The following is a 19,601-nucleotide window of genomic DNA, read 5'->3' on the forward strand; positions in this document are numbered from 1 at the left end:
CTCTCGTCCTCATTCCTCCAGCTCTCATCTCTCCCCCCCGCTCGCACTCTCTCTCTCTCTCTCTCTCTCTCTCTCTCTCTGTCTATTTGATTGATTCGGAATGGAGAATGGTTTCTTTTCTCCTCGAAGCGATGCCTTTTCGGCGGATCACCGAGCCTCCATAACCTCAATCGAGACCCACAGGAAGGCGCGACCTCAGGGTTTCTAGGGTTTCATGGTATTGATCTATCATGTACAAAACAACAGCTTCACAATTCAGAGCTCTCAAGGGCCGTACAGCTAATAATGTGCCTGCTAGACTTGTGAGTTCGAGTGCGGTTGCAGCAAGGCCATCCTCTTTAGGGGTTTTTTTAAGCTGGTTGACTAGGGGACGGTCTCAGTCTCTTCCTCCACTAGACTTCCCTTATCAAGGTGTTACACTACCACCTCCACTACCTGATTATGTTGAACCAGGAAAAACCAAAATAACAAGTCCACCTAATGGTGTCAAAGTGGCCTCACAGACATCAGCGAAACCCATAACATCAATTGCGTTACAAGTTAATTGTGGCTCAATGTACAAGACACCTCAATGTACAAGAAACCAGTCTCATTGGTCGCTATGCACCTGCTTGAATGCATGGCTTTTAAGACAACTGCAAACAGGAGTCACTTGCGCATTGTTCGGGAAGTGGAGGCAATTGGTGGCAATCTTACATCCTTAGCTTCTCAAGAGCAGATGGGTTACTACTTTGATGCCTTGAAGACTTATGTTCCTGAAATGGTAGAGCTACTTATTGACTGTGTGAGGAATCTTGCATTCTTGGATTGGGAGTTCAATGAACAGCTATAGAACGTTAAGGCTCAGATTGCAGAAGCTTCCAACAACGTTGAAGGCTTGCTCATGGAAGCAATTCACTCTGCTGGATATTCTGGTGCACTGGCGATTCCTTTGTTAGCCCCTGAATTTGCTTTAAGTATATTGAATGGTATAATTTTGGAGGAATTTGTTGAAAATTATACTCCTCAGATGGTACTTTCAGCTTTTGGCGTTAAGCAGGAGGAACTGTTATCCATTGCTAAACCGCTTCTATCTGACCTACCCAAAGTGCCTTCCCATGAGGATCCAAAGTCTGTCCACATTGGAGGCCATTACAGATGTCAAACTGATACAGGGAAAACATATTTTGCTCTTGCATTTGGAGTTCCTAGTTGTTAATGTAACATAAAGGGAGTTGTGACTGCAACCGTTCTTTAGATGTTGATGAGAGGAGGGGGTTCTTTTTTTGCTGGTGGTCTTGGTAAAGGGATGTACTCATGACTGTATCTTTGCATCTTAAATGAGCATCAAGAATTTAATTCATTTTCTGCATTCAACAGTATCTATAACGATACAGGCATTTTTGGAGTTCTAGCTTGTACTACCCCTAATTTTGTTCCCAAAGCCATTGAAATAGCAACTAAAGAACTTATTGCCATAAAAAAACTTGGAGAAGTTGATCAGGTACATATCAATCGTGCAAAATAGTAAAAAAAGTCTGCCATTCTGATGAGTCTCGAGTCCATAACTTTTGCATCTGAAGATATAGGTAGACAAATTTTGACATATGGAGAAAGGAAACTTGGGGAGCATTTCTTGGAGGTTGTAGATGCAGTTACTCCAAAGGATATTGCCTCAATTGTACATAAACTCTTTTCTTCTCCTGTCACAATGGCTGCATATGGAGATGCGCTAAACTTCCCAAACTATGATTTAGTCAGCAAGATGTTTTCTTCAAAGTAAAACTGCTTCCTCATTGAAATTGAGCTGGCACATGCTCATTCATCCATGCACTAACTCTCTCTCACACACTTACGTAAACACCCACATATACATCACCCATGCACTAACTCTCTCTCACGCACTTACACACACACCCACATGTTCATCACCCATGCACTAACCCATGCACCCACTCATATTCACCTGCACGTACCCTATGGACACTTTGATGCACGCATTGTTACATAAACTAAAACACACACTCAAATACCCACTTGCGTGCACATCACACATTCTTATGCACGCATACATTCGTGCATATGCTCATTCATGCACACGTGCACATTCGTGCATATGCTCATTCATGCATGCACCCGTGTTCACACACGTGCTCATCCATGCATGCACATGGTCATGCATTCATGTTCACACATGTATCATGCGTCATCCATGCACTTTAACGTACACCTGAACACATATAGCCCACGCGTAAGGTAACGCGTGTTGATTCTTGGTCTTGACCAGGACCTTAAACTGGTTTTCCCCCTAACCGGTCAATGTTTGATCGGTTGATCATTTTGGGAACCGGTTCACACCGGTTCTCTCCATCTCGCTTGTATATTATTTAGATATATAGAAAATTCATATTTCTAGAAAGTCCCAAAAATATTTTCATACTTTGATTTTCATGATTTTGTTCTATGCTATTTTGAAATTTGGGAAAAAACACAAAAATCACAAAAAATGTTTTCACACTTAGGAAAAATCATAAAAATATTTTTTAGGCACATAAAATCATTTTTATCCCTAAAAAAAGCCCCAAAACCTTCGGAATAGTATTTTCCTACTTAGAAAAACCTACAGTTTTCAAAACCCCGGGAGCGTATTTTGTATCATATTTTTAATTTTCCTTCCCGATGATTGCAACCAAGGGCATGGACTCTTCGGAGTACTGGATTGCCCCGGTTATAAGGGAATACCTATATAGTCTTTTCATTCTTTTGATTTTTCAAAGGGAGTAATCTTGATAGGCTTATTAGATTTATTTTGAGGATAATTTTTGATTAACCTGATACCGTTCGTAAGAACGGGCGCGTAGGGGGTGCTAATACCTTCCCCTGGCGTAACCGTACTCCCGAGCCCGACTCTAGTGATGCAAACCGATTCTACCCCTAACGGGGTAGTGATCAAGTGTTCTAACCGAACTTCAAAAGGTTAGTGGCGACTCCATCACACATTGTTTTCTACGAAAAATACTTTTTCAAAAGACACTTCCATTTTTCCCAGTTTGCAGCCGCACCCACATTTTTGCCAGAGAGTGGTTCTCTAGGCCAGGGCCGGGATGTCACGATAGTATGGCGACTCCGTTGGGGATACTTGAGAGTTGAGTCGACGATTAAGTGAGGATTATCCCAAAATCCAAATCTAATGAGCCTTTTTGATTGCTCCTTCCATGTTTTGTACATATTGTCCATATGATTATTTTGTCTGTAGGTGCTTCGCGAATAAATCATAGTAAGTATAAATGCTCGACTTTGCTTGTGTTTTCGTTATCTATTGAATGAGCATGTGATTAACTATGATTTAGCCTGAGATAATGAGCATGTGATTACTTGTTTCCATGACTTGCGTGAATAAAGCATGTGTTTAATTCTGAATAATGGATGGATGTGGGGTAGAGGGTGCAGGTTGAAATTTATAAACTCACACACTCTCACAGCTCTAGACCCGGGCTTTCCCTTTCTAGGATTAAAAAGGAGTGTAATAGTGCTAGTCCCTATGTGGCATGGCCTATGGGGACCTGCGAACCACTCTGCTCAGTGCGAGCTTTGTCCAGACCTTGGTGAGGGAGGATGGAGTCTCAATTTGGGAACCTATTGTCTTGCGGGATTAGAGCCTAAGTACACATGATTGTCTGTAATCCCTTGCCTAGGGTAGAGCCGGAGAGAACCCTATGTACATACCTATCCTGGGGTTGGAACAGGTGTCACATCCTTCTCCACATTTTGTAATCCATGTCTGTGATATATATATGTTGTGTGTGTTCATCCTGCATCCAGATTAGGCATCCATACCACTTGGCCAATCTTCCAGAAAAAGCCCAATTCATTTTTGGAAAGTCAAATTTCAATTTCCCAAAGTACCCTGCCAAGGGGAAAACAGATTATTCCTGAGATCACTAATGAGTGTGGTTTCTCCCGAAACCTTGGCCAAATGATTGTTTAGGTTGCATTACATGCATACATGCATGCATGTTCTCCTCCGATAAGTCAGTAATCACATTTTGATCTCCTATAAAATCAGGTTGAATCAAAGAATGGAACTCCAAAATTGAGCCTACTTCTACCCACTCTTACAATACCAGAAGTAAAGCAAAAATCATGGTGGAACACATAGAAAATCGGGTCCTTGGCATAGAGCGAGGACAAGAGGAACTAAGCAATCAGATGAAAAGAATATTGGACCTACTGCTAAACAAAGGAAAGACAGTTTAGGATCAGGATCATGAAGAGGAAACAGATCCCATCCATCCGCCAGGCTCCATGACGATTCATGGGCAGTCATAAGGACCACCACCATTTACCTCAGAGAGACCACCGCCTGGCATGGCCCCCTTTATTCCAGCAGCGACAAATCTGGAAATGGGAATGCCTTTGTCAGCAGTTGTGGGAACAAGCAAGACTACGACAGAATGCCGCTGCGATGAGCTTGAAGAGCAGTTAAGAGCTATAGAAGGGACCTGAACCTCCAATGTCACCAGACGCTTAGATTATTGCCTGGTACCCGACGTAGTGCTCCCTCTGAAGTTTAAAATGCCCGACTTCGAGAAGTTTGATGGGACTACATGCCCCCGGACCCACATGCGGCTAGGTGGTATGCCCAACAAGATAGGGCCCGAATTCGCATGTGGGGGGATTTGGCAGATGCTTTTGAGGCACAATATCGCCATGTTTTGGAAATGGCTCCTGAAAGAATGACCCATTTCGAAATGGAGAAGAATACCACAGAGACCTTTAGGGAATACACATATAGGTGGAGGGATGCGGCGATCCAAGTGGACACCCCGGTAGGCGACCAATAAGCTATCATGTTATTCATAAATACATTGAAAGACCCCTACCGTGGGCATCTTCTGGAAGCGACTCCTCATAACTTCTTGGACATCATGGCCACAAGAAGTAGGATTGAAGTCGACATCAGGGCAGGTCTGGCCAAAGACAATGAGACTGATTCAGGCAAGAAGTGGACTAACAAAAAGAAAGACGATGACGCCCACATGATTCAGGGGGGTTATTACCAAGGTAAATGGAATAGGGGGTTGAGGAGAAATTTTGTTGCCAAACACACCATTGATCAGGTAGCACATGTAGGCACTAGACCTACACTCGCTCAGCAAAATGTTCATATGCAGGGAAACAATCCCAATAGGATTGAGCCAATTCCAATGTCCTATTCGGAACTGTTTCCCAACTGCTTGAAAGGAAGCTTATATCAGTCATCCCTGGAATAGTTGTACGACATCCCCTACCTCAGTGGTTTGATCCGTACGCTCGCTGTACATATCACTCCAATTCAGCGGGCCACACCGTTGACCAATGTTGGACATTTAAGCACAAGGTATAATCACTGAGGGACACCTCTTCTTTGACTTTCGATGATAAATAGGAGCTGAAGCCAGAGCATCAGCCATGGACCGAGGACTAGCTTGAATGGAGGGGCTTATCATTTTACAGCAAGAGTAGAAATAGAAAATTGACAGACTATTGACTATCCAATCTATCTCATATGGTGCTTTTGTCTTCTTTATTTCTGTATTTCCATTTTCTCTTTGTAATTATGTGACATTTATGTCTTATAGAATTTCATCTCCATTAATGAAATGAAGCTATGCATTTTTGTATATCATTCGCATCATGAGTTTAATTGCAAAATTTTGTTTGCTCATGTTTTTATGTGGGAATAGGGAAAGTAACATTACTAGTATTCACGAGCCAGGAAGAGATTTTGAATTTGAAAACCTAACCCAAAGACGGAAGAAGAGGAGGATGGAGTAATTGTCCTTACCCTATTCGAATGTTATGAAGGAATATTTTACTCTTAAAGGAACTCGAAAAAATGACTGTGTTGTTCCAACAATCTCATGTCAGTTCATTACTCTTATTTTGATTAAATGACAGATGACCATCTTTGGCTTACCAGTCCTCCTAAAAAGAATCCTAATGTGGACTTACCATTTGTTAACCAGTTTGATCTTGAATGCTAAGCCATTTTCTTCAAAAGTCATTTTCCAAAAACTTAACTGGGTTTTGGGTTTCAAAGGTCTGGAAGATCATATGAGACAACCAAGGGTTACCCAAAGTGACGACAGGCTCTTTTTCAGCTACCGAGAAAAGAAATGAAGGAAAAACCCCTTTGCAAGACCACTTGAGCCTAAAAGAATTCAATTCTTGATCAACCCATCGAAAAATCACACCCCACATTGGGGCAGTCTGAAAAAGATCTCACCCCACACTGGGGCAGTTTGAAAAGATCAGTCCCAATTGAGCTTCCAATGATCATGATACTCAAAAATATTCCGTAAAAGGGAAATAAAAAAAAAAAGAAGAAAAAAATGTAGAAAAGTAGAAAAAGAAAGGAAATGAAAAAGGACATGCTTAAGATGTGATCTTTGACCAAGGATTACCCCTTTTAAATCCGAAAAAGTTTGAGCCGTATTGTACCCTTTTTTTTCTCTAACCAATACCCTAAGCCTACATTACAGTCTAAAGGAAATACCTGACCATATTAGTACACATGTTGTCTCAAACCGATTTGTCAGACTCAATGTTGAGTTTGAACTACGTAATGACCTGATTCTGAAAAGGTACATAGGCAACTTGTTTAAAAGGACAAGTTCAGTAAAATTCTCGCAAGAATGTCTCGCACTGAACTAGGGCAGAAGATATCATTTAGGGAGTGATATTTTTTAGCTTTACTTTCCATTTTATTCTGAGAGCCTAAATCTCTAAGCCTACGTTTTGTCCCGAGTCTTAAAGACCATCTCGAGACCAAAACATGGATCGAACTTGCTAAACTAAGAGCAACAGTCAAACAAAAGATTTCTAGTGGGTTCACAGAAAAAAGAGACAAAAGAGGAGAAGTTCCCTTTGATAAAATAGGGGCAATCAACAAAGGGAGAGAATCCGTTATTCATCCTGATAGCATTAGTGTCACATGACCTCTTAAATACTAGCATGAAAATTTTTCCTTTCAAAAAGCATGAACATGGTAAAACATTTATTTTGTACATCTGATCTCTTGATTTAGCAAATTGATGTCTTAAATGCATGAACCTTCATCTTTTGAAAAAAGAGTCCCTTTCTCACTCTGCAAAAGCTCCAAAAGAAGAATGGATAGTCAAAGAAGGTATCCCGCAAGGAATCACCAACAAGGTCCCTATTGAAAGAATGCCAAGTGAACAGAATCGACCATAGATGAATGTAACTGGGGCAAACTCCATGTTGAATTTTGGTTGAAAGCAGTGGCCAAGATTAGTTGCAAACAAATGTAACTAAGGCAGATTTCATGTTGAGCTATTGTAGAGTCAATTCCTGTACTTTTCATATCAAAATAGAATTTGAAAGCAGGACCAAGATCAGTGACATGTAACTGGGGCAAATCTTGGATTGAGTCTTATTTGAGAAAGATTCAGAGGCATTCACATTAGATTGGAGTCTGAACATATGGCCAAACTCAGAAATTGGGTTGCTGATTACAGGCGCATTAGAAAAAGAAATTTCATACATCATCATGCATTTCATTACACAGAAAAGAAAAATGCATACATGATTTTGTGTCACAGGTAGCGGTGTACATACATATAGCAACATATCCCTACATTTTAGAATCATAGGTAGCTACATGTATACATATAACAACAAAGCATCATTCATTTATACTTGTCTTACAAGCTCTTGAACATCCTTGTCGCATCCTTGACTAAGTAAATCTTGAAACTGGGGCAGCTGACCCTAGGCACAGATTGATATGCTTTGAAACTAGGGCAGTTGACCCAGAAGAAGATTAATTCATTTGTTTTAACACCTGTGCAATCCTTGAGATTTTCGAGATCCTACACTCGAAAGTTTAGTAGACTTTTGGAATCTAGGAAGTTCTCGAGATCCTACACTCGAGCAACCAACAGAGTCTCGGAATCCTACATCTGAGGAGTTCTCGAGATCCTACACTCGAACAATTAGCAAACTCCCAGAATCCTACATCTGAGGAGTTTTTGAGATCTTACACTCGAGCAATTAGCAGGCTCTCAGAATCCTACATCTGAGGAGTTCTTGAGATCTTACTCGAGCAATTAGTAGAATCTCAGAATCCTACATCTAAGAATTCCTTGAGATCCTACAATCGAACAGCCAACGGATTCTTGGAATCCTATATCTGAGAAGTCCTTGAGATCCTACACTCGAATAGCCAACGGACTCTTAGAATCCTACATTTGAGAAATCCTCGGGATCCTATACTCTAGAAGCCAGTAAACTCTCAAGATTCTACACTTGAGTAGTATTTAGGATCATACACCCAAATCTTCATATGACTCTCATGATTCTACACTTGAATCGTCTTTCAGGATCATACACCCGAATTTTCATCCAACTCTCATGATTGTAGACTTGAGTCATCTTTCGGGATCATACACCCGAATCTTCACCCGACTCTCATAATTCTACACTTGAGTTGTCTTTGGGATCATACACCCAAATTTTCATTTGACTCTCATGATTCTACACTTGAGTACTCTTCGGGATCATACACCCGAATCTTCATCTGACACTCATGATTCTACACTTGAGTAGTCTTCGGGATCGTACACCTGAATCTTTATCCAACTCTCATGGATTCTACACTTGAATGCTCTTCGGGATTATACACTCGAATCTTCATCTAACCCTCATAATTCTACACATGAGTGGTCTTCGAGATCATACACCCGAACCTTCACCCGACTCTCACGATTCTACACTTGAGTGGTCTTCAGGATTATGCACCCGAATCTTCATCCGACCCCTATGATTCTACACGTGAGTGGTTCTCGGGATCACGTACCCGAATTATCTCCCGACTTTCATGTTGCTACACTTCGGGATCCGATACCTGATCATTCATCTTTAAAACAACGTCTTACCTAACTTTCCTCAGCCGAATAGTCCTTTTCTGAAAAACCTCTCAAAATCTTACACCTGAGCACTCATCTTCCAAAAGATCTCGGGATGTCGCACCTGATCGATCATCCCCAGTGGAGCAACCGTATTTCAGGAATTCAGGACCCTACATCTGAATGCTCGTTTTCCCAAAGGATCTTAGGACCCTACACCCAATCGATCACCCCCCAGTGGAGCAACCATTTTTCAGAAATCCAGGATCCTACACCTAATACTCACCTTCCTAAGGATCTCGGGATCTTATACCCGTTTGATCATCCCCAGCAGGGCAATTTTTCAGGGACCTAGAGCCTTGCACTAGAGGGCATTTTTTCCAAAGGATCTTGGGATTTGGCTCCCGACTGATCATCCCCATACCCGATAGGTCACCCCAATACGAGTCATTGACTCACTTGAAAAATGAGCAGCTCGGAAGCTATCCCAAGTATAGGAGTTCTGTCATGTAATATTAAGCCCAAAGGTTAGATCGTCTCCTTAGGGAATGCGTTTAATCTCAGATTTAACGTTTTTCCAATCAAAATTAAATTGCACTGAACTCGGTTTAGATTCAGAGTTTTCAAGGTTGTTCAATTTTACTTCTGACGAATTAAATGGCACGTAATTTAAAAACCCTAACACTAGCATTTATTAAATAAAACAGTAAGAATGAAAACCCTAGCCTACCTAAGGAAACACTAAAACATGCATTAATTAAAAATGACAACTTTGAGCATGGAATTAAAACATGTAATGGAAACTCAATCAAACAGACACACACGCAATAAAAACCAAACCTTTAACAAAACTACGAAATTGAAGTAAGGACCATAATTTAAATGCAAACACGAACTCAATAAGAATTTAAAATACGCAAACAATAATGGAACACAATAAAAATGAAACTTTGGTAAGACTAACCCTATACTAATTAAACTTCAATCAAGAATTAAAAGGTAACTACTTTAATTTCTAAGAGAAAGACAAGTAGATAAGTAAATGAATACTATAGTAAAAATAAAGAACCTAAATTCATTACCATAAAAACTCTCACTTTAATAAAAATCCTAAAGGTAGTCAAGTACAATTGCAATTTAAACTATTGTTCAAGAAAATAGTAATAGGACTAAAGAAACTAAAAAAAACTAAAAGAAAGGAAAAGAGAGAAATAAATTAAAGAAAAAGATAAAGAGAGAGAGAGAGAGAGAGAGAGAGAGAGAGAGAGAGAGAGAGAGAGCATGGGTCTGTTCTGTCGCGGAGGAGCTTGAGCAGCTGGTGTTGTAACTTTAGCCTGGTGCTGGTAGGAACGTGGAGTCGTGGCTAGAGCAGAAGCTAAGGAGCAGCTGGTGCTTTTGCTGTTGGAGGGCTGTGTCCGGGAGGCTGGGCTGTGCAGCGGCTTGGTAAAGTTCGCTGGAACTAGAAGGAGGCCGCGAGGATGGAGGTCTGCTATGGTGGCTGGCCGAGCAGAGGCTTGCTGGAGTTGAACTGAGATCTTCTTGGTTCGGGTTGCTGCAGACAGCAGCTTGGCAATCTGGTGTGGGAGTTTCTCTGCTGTGTTGGAGCTCTGCTGAGATGGTAGAGCTTGTGGTCGAGAGTCTGTGGTGGTGTTGGCAGCAGGGGGCTGGACGGAGTTGAAAATAAAGAGAGAGTGAGAGAGTGAATACCGAGGGAGAGATTGAGGGAGAGAAGAGAAGAACTAAGGGAGAGATAAGAAAAGCTGAGGGAGAGATCAGAGAGGCAGCAAGGTGTAGAGAAGAGAAGCCAAGAAAAGAATAGAGAAAGGGAAAGAAGGAGAACAAAGAAAGAAGAGAGTTAGGGAAGGGGAGGAAAGGTTGCCAGAAGAAATAGAGAAGAGAGAAAAGAGAAAACAGAGTGAGAGGGAAAGAAAGAAAAGAAAACAAATCCAAAAGAGAGATGAGAGGCTAAAAGGGAGAGGGTGCGGAGGCACCCGCACACCGGGCAGAAGAAGAAGAAGAAGATGATGTTAAATAGGGGAAGAGGGTACCACAGCTGCCCTAGACCCGTGAAGCCACGACCCGGATAGGAGATTTGACCCATTTAGAGGACCCGAATTATTATTTTTTTTTTCATTTTTTTCATTCTTTGTTCATCGCAAATATAACTCCTCTGGAGCTTGTTTCTTGCAAAACTCAAAACACAAAGGTTGTAGATAATCATTTCCTCTTTCTCCAAAAATTTGAATCGTCTCGATCGAAGCTCGGACGGAAAAGTTATGCATGAAATACAAATAAGTGTTGGTTTTGGTTTTCGAGATTTTTCCTGCAACAAAAAATTACCAAAACTTCATAAATAGTGCAATAAAGCTCAAGAATGATAATTTTGGCACTTTATTAAAATATTGGACAATTTTAGAAATTTAATTAAAAATATAAATCGTAAAGTCCGTTTTAAGATGCCCAATTACGCAGTTTCGGCGCGTAATCAGTCATCTCCAATGCCTTTTGATTCCACATTAACCACTGACTACTCACCTTTGCTAAATTCTAACCAAAAACTGCTAACTACAAACTTTCCAGAGAGATGTACGACATTTTCACTTCCCCTCCTTGATAGACAAGCCTCCTTGAGCGACCTAAGGGCACTGAATAGTAGCACGACCTGGTTAAAATAGGTGTCTTTTATTTTTACAGGCTTGTTGCTACAAATAACAGAGGAGAGTTCCTGCTGTTACTTTATAACAACGAAGCCTACAAAGAGGGGCAGCTGTTGACACCCCAATTTTAACCAGGCCATTTTTTGGGAAAACCCAGCACATAAAGTCAATTTCAAATCCCAGGAATAGGACCATGTTTGGAAAATTTGGTGTTCCTAACTAAGTCTCGGTGTTTCAATCAAGTATCGGGGTTCTTAATTATATCCCGGTGAATTTTAATGGAGTCCCGACATTTTAATTATGTTCTGGAATTTTAATTGAACCCCGATGAATTTTTGAATGCCGATGAATTTTAATCGAGTCCCGACATTTTAACAAGAGTTCCGTTCTTTTTGCATCAAGTTCAGTTCCCCTGACGTTTAGAAATCAAGTCTTTTTGAAACAATTGGAAAAAGAGAAATACATAAAATAAAAAAGAAAAATACCAAGCAAAAAAAAAAGAACAAATAAAACAAATAAAATGCCATGAAATAAAAATGAAAAATGGAGTCACATGCCTCATACCAATCTATTAGCATATTCCCCATGGGAATAAACGAACTGGTAGGAATCTGTTGGAGAGTGTGGCAGTTCTGGCGCAAAATCTCACCACCAGACTCCTATAAGAGGAGTCCCTGCGCAGAGCTAAGAGAGCAGGGAGTTCACGTAGGAGGGGGGGGGGGCATTCTCATTTTCTTTCTTTTCTTCTTGTTTCTCTCCCTCACTTCAGACCAACAGATCGGACCACCTCTCTCTCTATCTCTCTATCTCCGTCTCTTACCATCTTCCCTATTCTTTACCACCCGCTTCTCCCATAGCCTCCATGGCCAAACCACAGATGCTGCGACTCCCAACTCTGTTCACACACCCACACGGCCGTGAACGCGACCAGCATATCCCACCAACACAATCATTGTCTCCAACGCCGTTCGCAAGAACGATTCCAAGCTTCACGTCTCAGGGCTGTAATGGCAGACTAGCGGACCCAGAGTAGAACTACGTTTCAGGTACTTCATCTTCATTCTTTTGATATGGTTTCGTTTATCACCTTTGATTCCGAGCATTGATCTCACTTCTGCTGCTCTAATCTGATGATGCTTCAATGATAATCAATATGCTCAAGCTCTCCTTGATAAAGTTCTTTTTCTTTGGGTTTCTATTGTCCTCATACCCACACAGAAACAAAAATCTAGTACTCTATTTTATTCGTTTGCCTCGGCATCTCCCGCTCACGGTGATCTCACACAATAGCTTCCATCTCCCTCATGATCCCTCAAAAACCTCTCTCTCTCTCTCTCTCTCTCTCTCTCTCTCTGTTTGGTTTATTCGAAATGGATAATGGTTTCTCATCTCCGAGCCTCTGCAACCTCGATCGAGACCCACGGGAGGGCACAACCTCAGGGTTTCTAGAGTTTCACAGTGTCGATCTATCATATACAGAACAACAACCTCACGATTCAGAGCTCTAAAGGGCCACACGGCGAATAGTGTGCCTGCTAGACTTGCGAGTTCGAGTGCTGTTGATGCAAGGCCATCCTCTTCAGGGGGTTTTTTAAGCTGGCTGATTGGGGGACGGTCTCAGTCTCTTCCTCCACTAGACTGCCCCTATCAGGGTGTTACACTGCCACCTCCACTACCTGATTATGTTGAACCAGGCAAAGCCAAGATAACAACACTACCTAATGGTGTCAAAGTGGCCTCAGAGACATCATCCAAACTCATAGCATCAATTGCGTTACATGTTAATTGTGGCTCAATGTACGAGACACCAGTCTCATTGGGAACTATGCACCTGCTTGAACACATGGCTTTTAAGACCACTACAAACAGGAGTCACTTGCGCATTGTTCGGGAAGTGGTGGCAATTGGTGGCAAATCCTCAGCTTCTTGGCACCAGATGGGTTACTACTTTGATGCCTTGAAGACTTATGTTCCTGAAATGGTAGAGCTGCTTATTGACTGTGTGGGGAATCTTGCATTCTTGGATTGGGAGGTCAATGAACAGCCGCAGAACGTTAAGGCTCAGATTGCAGAAGCTTCCAACAACCCTGAAGGCTTGCTTATGGAAGCAATTCACTCTGCTGGAAATTCTGGTGCACTGGCGATTCCTTTGTTAGCCTCCGAATCCACTTTAAGTATATTGAATGGTACAATTTAGGAGGAATTTGTTACTGAAAATTATACTCCTCGGATGGTACTTTCAGCTTCTGGTGTTGAGCAGGAGGAACTGTTATCCATTGTTAACCGCTTCTATTTGACCTACCCAAAGTGCCTTCCCATGAGGATCCAAAGTCTGTCTACATTGGAGGCCATTACAGATGTCAAGCTGATATAGGGAAAATATATTTTGCTCTTGCATTTGGAGTTCCTAGTTGTTAATTTAACATAAAGTAAGTTGTGACTTTAACCGTTCTTAAGATGTTGATGGGAGGAGGGGGTTCTTTTTTTACTGGTGGTCCTAGTAAAGGGATGTACTCACAACTGTATCTCTGCATCTTAAATGAGCATCAGGAATTTAATTCATTTTCTGCATTCAACAATATTTATAACGATACAGGCATTTTTGGAGTTCTAGCTTGTACTACCCCTGATTTTGTTCCCAAAGCCATTGAAATAGCAGCTAAAGAACTTATTGCCATAACAATACCTAGAGAAGTTGATCAGGTACAGATCAATTGTGCAAAATAGTCAACAAAGTATGCCATTCTGTTGAATCTTGAGTCCATAACTGTTGCATCTGAAGATATAGGTCGGCAAATTTTGACATATGGAGAAAGGAAACCCATGGAGCATTTCTTGGAGGCTATAGATGCAGTTACTCCAAAGGATATTGCCTCAATTGCACATAAACTCTTTTCTTCTCCTGTCACAATAGCTACATATGGAGATGCGCTAAACTTCCCAAACTTCCCAAATTGAGCTGGCACATGCTCATTCACCCATGCACTAACTCTCTCTCTCTCACACACACACACACGCACATATACATCACCCATGCACTAACTCTCTCACACACACATACACACACACCCACATGTACATCACCCATGCACTAACTCTCTCACACACACATTCATGCACATGCTCATTCATGCATGCACGCGCGTTCACACACGTGCTCATCCACACATGCACATGGTCATGCATACATGCTCACACATGTATCATGTGTCATCCATGCACTCTAACATACACCTAAACACACATAGCCCACGCGTAAGGCAACGCGTGTTGATTCTTGGTCTCGACTAGGACCTTAAACTGGTTTTCCCTTGAATCGGTCAACATTTGACCGGTACATCATTTAAGGAACCGGTTTATGCCGGTTCTCTCCATCTCGCCTGTATATTATTTAGATATATAGAAAATTCACAAAAATCACATAATTTCTAGAAAGTCCCAAAAATATTTTTATACTTTGATTTTCATGGTTTTATTCTGTGCTATTTTGAAATTCGAGAAAAATCACAAAAATTACAAAAGATGTTTTCACACTTAAGAAAAATCACAAAATTATTTTTTAGGCACAAAAAATCATTTTTATCTCGAACAAAAAGTCCAAAAACCTCCCAGAATGGTATTTTTCTACTTAGAAAAACCTATAGTTTTGAAAACCCCGAGAGCATATTTTGTATCATATTTTTGATTTTCCTTCCCGATGATTGCAACCAAGGGCACGAACTCTTCGGAGTATTGGATTGCCCCAGTTATGAGGGAATACCTATATAGTATTTTCATTCTTTTGATTTTTGAAAGGGAGTAATCTTGACAGACTTATTAGATTTATTTTGGGGATAATTTTTGATTCATCTGGTACCGTTCGAAAGAACGGGCACGTAGGAGGTACTAATACCTTCCCCTAGCATAACCGTACTCCCAAGCCCGACTTTGGTGACGCAAACCGATTCTGCCCCTAACGAGGTAGCGATCAAGTGTTCTAACCGCACTTCAAAAGGTTAGTGGCAACTCCATCACATATTGTTTTCTGTGAAAAATACTTTTTCAAAATACACATCCATTTTTCCCAGTTCGCAGCTGCACCCACATTTTTGCCAGAGAGTGGTTCTCTGGGCAGGGTCCTAGATGTCTCGACAATCTTTATCAAACTCAATGGGTGCATCTTTGACTAATAAGTTGGTCAAGAGTTGAAAAATTTTTCTAAAATCTTTGATGAATCATCGGTACAAACCAGTGTGCCCTAAGAATGACCGAACTTGTTAAATAGAGGTAGGGCAGGAAGCTTAGAAATTAACTCTACCTTGGCTCTATTTTCAATCCCCTCAGCGAAAACAATGTGGCCCAACACTATGCCCTCTTGAATCGTAAAATGCCTTTCTCCAAACTCAATACCAAGTCTGTGTCCACACATCCCTTGAGAACTTTAGACAAGTTTTCCAAGCATGCATCATAGGACGGTCCAAACACAGAAAATTCATCGATGAACACCTTGAGGAATTTTTCAACCATATCAAAGAAAATGGCTAGTATGCACCGTTGAAAGGTTGCGGGTGCATTGCATAGCTCGAAAGGCATCTTCCTATAGGAAAAGGTCCCAAATGGGCAGGTGAAGGTGGTCTTCTTCTGATCATCCGAGTGGATCGCAACTTGATTATACCCGGAGTACTCATCCAAAATACAGTAGAAGTTCTGGCTTGCTAGCCTCTATAGGATTTGATCAATGAATGGCAATGGGAAGTGGTCTTTAAAGGTGAGGTTATTGAGTTTTTGGTGATTGATGCACACTTGCCACCCACTAGTGACGCGAGTGGGGATACCTTCACCTTTATCATTCTCAACAATTGTGATTCCTGCTTTGTTGGGAAACACCTACGTGGGGCTCACAAACTCACTATCAAAAATAGGAAATTTTATTTCGGCATGTAGGATTTTGACAACTTCCTTCAACACCGTCTCCTTCATATTAGGGTTTAACCTCCGCTGCATCTAATGAATAGATTTAGCATTCGACTTAAGGTGAATCCGATGCATATAGACAGATGGATCAATACCCCTAAGATTTGCCATCGACCACCCTATGGCTCTTATAGATTTTTTTAGGACACGAATGAGCCGAGACTTCTACAAACTAGTCAAGTTAGATGAAATGATAATAGGCAAGTTTTTGTGGGGGCCTAAGAAGACATACTTAAGGGAAGGTCGAAAGGGCTTTAACTCAAGCGATGGTGGGGCTTGATGGAAGGACATACGGGAATGCTAGAAAAAGTAGGAAGGGTTTCGAACTTAGCTTTCTAGGGTCTTTTCTCTAGGCTAGAGGCCAAGTCACAGACAAAAGAAACATGCGCACATGGATCGTTTAGACCAAAGATGGAAGGATGATGAAGCTAAAGCATAGCCTCAAGGGGGCCCCTCAAAAGGATTGAGAGGGAAACTTCCTCAACACACTCGTCATTCATATTTATGTCCACACATTGGATGTCAATGGATGGGCATTGGAAGGCACAAAAAACATTCAGCCTAAGCTTCATGTTGCATAAGGATATATCCATGACACCTATTCGACCCTAGATACATGCATTAGTTGTGGCTAAGAATGGTCGACCTAGGAAGACATGGATCTTATTTTTGGCTGGGTCGGTAGGTTTCATGTCTAAGACAACAAAGTCGACTAGGAAATAGAACATAGCAACCTTTACTAGGATATCCTCAACAACACCCTAGGGCACTTTCACAGATTAGTCAGCAAAGCTTAGAGTGACTGGGGTAGGCTTAAGCTTTCCTAGACCAAATTGCTGGTAAATTAAATAAAGAAGTAGGTTCACGCTAGCTCCCAAATCCAAAAAGGCCCTATCGATGGTGTAATCATCAATCACATGTGAGATGGTGGTAGCACTAGGGTCCTTAAGCTTTGGGGAAATGTGACCTAATAGAATGGAACTGACATGCTTGATCAACCAGACTCTTTCGTTCACGTGCATCCGAGATTTGTGCTTTTAGGTGTATAGGTCCTTGAGGAATTTTGCATAAGCGGGCACTTGCTTAATTGCATCTAAGAGGGGATGATTGATCTTAACTTACTTAAATGTGTCCATCATGAACTCTACATTAGCTTCCTTCTTAGACTTGGAATTGGATTGAAGAGCTGTAGGAAATGGTACTATAGGGATATAGTGGGGCAATGTGAAATCATCGGAGGAGGCAGACATCACGGGATGACTCATCAGATTGGAGGAAGAAGGGGTACATGGTTCAACAATGGGATCTACCTTCATCTTCTCCTTACCCTTACCTAAGTCCGACTTCTCCTCAACCTTGTTGTCTACCTCCTTGCCACTCCTAAGAGTGGTCATGACTTTGGCTTGCTCATGGTAAGTCGAATAGTTGGAAGCCGGATCACTCTCTACCCTATATTGACCTTTTGGGTTCACAAGGGGCTGATTCAGCAACTTACCCTCTTCCCTCCTACCCACGGATGTATCTAGTTGGCCTAAGGTGGCCTCTAGCTTTACTATGGATATGGAGTGGGAATGGAGAAATTTTTGATTGACCTAACGATCTTCCTCAATACCATTTAGGGCTTTCAACACTTTCTCCTAAAAAGAATGATCATATTGAGGTTGTTGAGGAGGTGGTGGTTGATAAGCTTGGTAATAGGAAGTGGGCATGGGAGGATTGTTCTAAATCACATTTTGAAATGATCAAGGAGGGAGAGCATTTTGTGATTATTAAGGTCTTAGGGCTAGAAATCCTGAATCTTGTGGCCTCTGGGAGAAGTTAGAATGTCGGCCCCACCCAAGATTGTACTTAGTGGAATATGGATCATTAGCTGGTGTATCGTGCCAATTGTGGGTGAACTTAACTTCTCTCTATACAAACTCAAGTGTGGGAGGTGCATGGGGGCAAGTGTTACAAGTATGAGATGGGTCAGAGCATATGATGCACGACTTCGCACACACTACTAGTTGAGATGGTTGTCCTAAGGAAAAGACCATATCAAGCTTCTTGATGATAGTGTGCAGAGTGGGTGCAAGCTCATCATCGGCTGCTAAATCGTAAATTCCCTTAGAATAGGAAGACAAAGTTTGGGAATTTTTACGAGTGGCAATGATGTGGTGCTGAGAATTCTCAGCGAGGGTCTTGAAGAGAGTCCATGCCGCATTCTGTTGCTTTGTAAGAAAGGTACTTCCATAGGATGCGTCAACCATAGATCAATCATGCTCAGCCAGTCCCTCATAGAATGTTTGGATTAGTTGCCACCTAGGGACTTGATGATGTGGACATTTATGTAGAAGGTCCTTGAAACGCTCCCAAGTCTCGAAGGATTGCTCACCATCTATCTGGGTAAAACTAGTGATGGCCTTCCTAAGCTGCTAGTCTTTTTGATGGGGAAGTATTTCTTAAGCAATTCATGCTACATAGCAGCCTAGGTGGCCACCAAGTTTGGCTCTAAAGAATTTAGTCAATACTTGATTTTTTCCTTAAGAGAGAATGGAAATAGCCTAAAGCAGGGGGCATCATCACCAAAATTGGATATGCGGATGATCGAGAAAATTTCTAGGAATTCATCAAGATGCCTATAAGGATTTTCAGTAGAATTCCCATAGAATTTGGAAAGCATCAAGATGATCGAGGTCTTGATCTCAAATTCTGTCACCTCGACATCTGGGAATTGAATGCAAGATGACGATGTGTACACATTGGGAGTGAAGTAGTCCCGCAGAGGCCGAAGAGGTTGCTGCACCACTGTAGGTCGATGAGGAGCAGGATGGTCTGAATTTTTATTTGGATTATTAAAAACTGGAACCGGTTGGCATTCAACTATGACTTTACATTCAGAGAACTCAGCTAACTCTGGATTCAAAGTGGGTTTCCTAACCGACCTATGGGATCTCTCAATCTCAGGGTCAATAGGCAATAATTCAAGTTGCAGAGATCTCAAACCTTAAATACAACAAGTTAGCATAGAATATCAAGACTTTGAATAACAAAAATAATAAAAGTAAAGACTGCAAAGTAAACTACACTAATTTCGGCTCACTACAGTAAGTGAGTCCTCGCC

The 19,601-nt window shown here is 41.5% G+C and overlaps 1 non-coding gene and 2 pseudogenes across 1 annotated transcript; all 3 read left to right on the forward strand.

Moving 5' to 3' along the window:
- The first annotated feature begins 230 nt into the window (after positions 1-230).
- Positions 231-1,762, forward strand: LOC131166205 (mitochondrial-processing peptidase subunit alpha-like; annotated as a pseudogene).
- Positions 1,763-4,907: 3,145 nt separating this feature from the next.
- Positions 4,908-14,503, forward strand: LOC131166729 (mitochondrial-processing peptidase subunit alpha-like; annotated as a pseudogene).
- A 4,302-nt stretch (positions 14,504-18,805) lies between these two features.
- Positions 18,806-18,911, forward strand: LOC131167204 (small nucleolar RNA R71). The gene has a single exon (XR_009140060.1). It is a non-coding gene; the product is annotated as a small nucleolar RNA R71 (small nucleolar RNA).
- The last annotated feature ends 690 nt before the right edge of the window (positions 18,912-19,601 follow it).

Source organism: Malania oleifera, chromosome 10, assembly GCF_029873635.1.
Source record: "Malania oleifera isolate guangnan ecotype guangnan chromosome 10, ASM2987363v1, whole genome shotgun sequence".
Lineage (NCBI taxonomy): Eukaryota > Viridiplantae > Streptophyta > Magnoliopsida > Santalales > Ximeniaceae > Malania > Malania oleifera.